The sequence below is a fragment of the Pteropus medius genome, unplaced genomic scaffold (genome assembly GCF_902729225.1).
Source record: "Pteropus medius unplaced genomic scaffold, Ma_sr-lr_union100, whole genome shotgun sequence".
In the NCBI taxonomy this organism is placed as follows: Eukaryota; Metazoa; Chordata; class Mammalia; order Chiroptera; family Pteropodidae; genus Pteropus; species Pteropus medius.
The window spans coordinates 5,024,352-5,025,930 of record NW_024349224.1 but is presented as its reverse complement, the minus strand read 5'-3'; the positions used below and the strand labels follow the sequence as shown (position 1 = coordinate 5,025,930).

The 1,579-nt window shown below is 47.3% G+C and overlaps 1 pseudogene; it reads right to left on the bottom strand.

The window, feature by feature from the left end:
- Window positions 1-658: 658 nt before the first annotated feature.
- Window positions 659-767, bottom strand: LOC120617410 (uncharacterized; annotated as a pseudogene).
- Window positions 768-1,579: the final 812 nt, after the last annotated feature.

The following is a 1,579-nucleotide window of genomic DNA, read 5'->3' as shown; positions in this document are numbered from 1 at the left end:
TTTTCTTTTTTTCTCGTTTGTCACCTGTGACTCAGCTGCTCAGGTGGCCCTTGAGCAAATGGTGATGGGCATGGACCGTGCCCCCCCCTCCCCGCCCTGTGCTCTTCACACCCAGACCACCAGTGTCTGAGACATGAATTCTTTTTCGTCCATTTATTCTAAAGGAATTTCCCTTGACAGACGTTTTTGGACTCTGCTTATCTATCTATCGAAAGATAATTGATACGCTTCTTGTTTTCTTCTCCCATAATGCATCAAGATCACATGATGGGTGTTGAGCACATTTTCTTTTTCTTCTCCCATGGAAGCTGGAGTTGAGTATTTGAGTTTCTTTGGATATGGTTCCATGTTGTTGCATGTCTGTCTGTCTGTCTGTCTGTCTGTCTGGTCTTCTTGACTCTTTGAGGGCCTCTGGCACTCTCCCGGTCTCGTACTTCTAGTCTGTGCCTTCCGTGAATGGCAAAGTGTCTAGATGTCACTAAAACCAGCAGATAAATGTCAGCTTCTGAGGTTTGGCAGTATTTATCACGACCGACCCTCTCTTATGCAAGTTTTCTCTCGATGTCGGGAATCTTGCTCTTTCTTATTCTCCTTGGCTGGATCAGTGTCCTATTGTTAAATAGTGGAGTTTCTTTTTCTTTCCTTTTTTGTTTTTAAATGCCTACAGCACCTGGTCTTCCTAGGTGGTCTCCCATCCAAGTGCTAACCAGGCCCCACCCTGCTTAGCTTCCGAGATCGGGCATGCTCAGGGTGGCATGGCCGTAGACAAATATTGGCGTTTCTCGGGTTCTGCTGGAGGTTCTCCCTCCCCAGGCCTCCTTCACGTCGATGGCTTTATCGAACATCTCCACTCGTGAGTCTCTCTATTCCAGACCTTTCCCATAAACTGCAGACATCTCTTGGTGCCTCGGTCCCCACACATTTAAAACGCACCCATGATTTAGCCCAGCACCCATCCCTCCCCAAGGCCGATTCTGGTCAGTGTCCTCTGTTGCGATGAACGGCATCGTCATCCTTCTGGTTCCAGAAGCCCCAAACCTAGCCGTCTTCCTGGACAGCTCCTCACTCGCCCATCATCACGTGCAGGGGAGAAGCCCCGGAATCCATCCACTTCTCAGCTTCATCTTCACGCTCCCACCCGCTCAGTCCAGGCTTCTGTCATCTCTCGTTTGGACTTTCGCAACATTTTCCTTCTGGTCTCCTGGCACTTACGCTAATCCATCCCGTACCCCGTGCCCTTTTTTGCATGGCGTGCTTCACAGCCGAAATTTCACCACGCATTTCTTCTGTGATCTTTGGATCGCTATCTTATTTCTCTGCTGTATGCTCCATGAAGGCAGGGACTGTCTTTTTTGGCTCGTGTTGTTTTTTTCAGTACTTTAGGAAACGGCCCTGCGCATAGATGCTATCAGAATATGTTCATTGTAAGAATGAGTAAACGAATGAACGGGAAACACTGATTATGGCTGTTTCATGTTTTCAGGATTTTTATTTACTTATGTGCTGAGAGAGATTAAGGAAATACTTCTAGAGGAGTTCCATTGTCAGTTTTTTATCTGATCACAGAACTAGTAGGTGC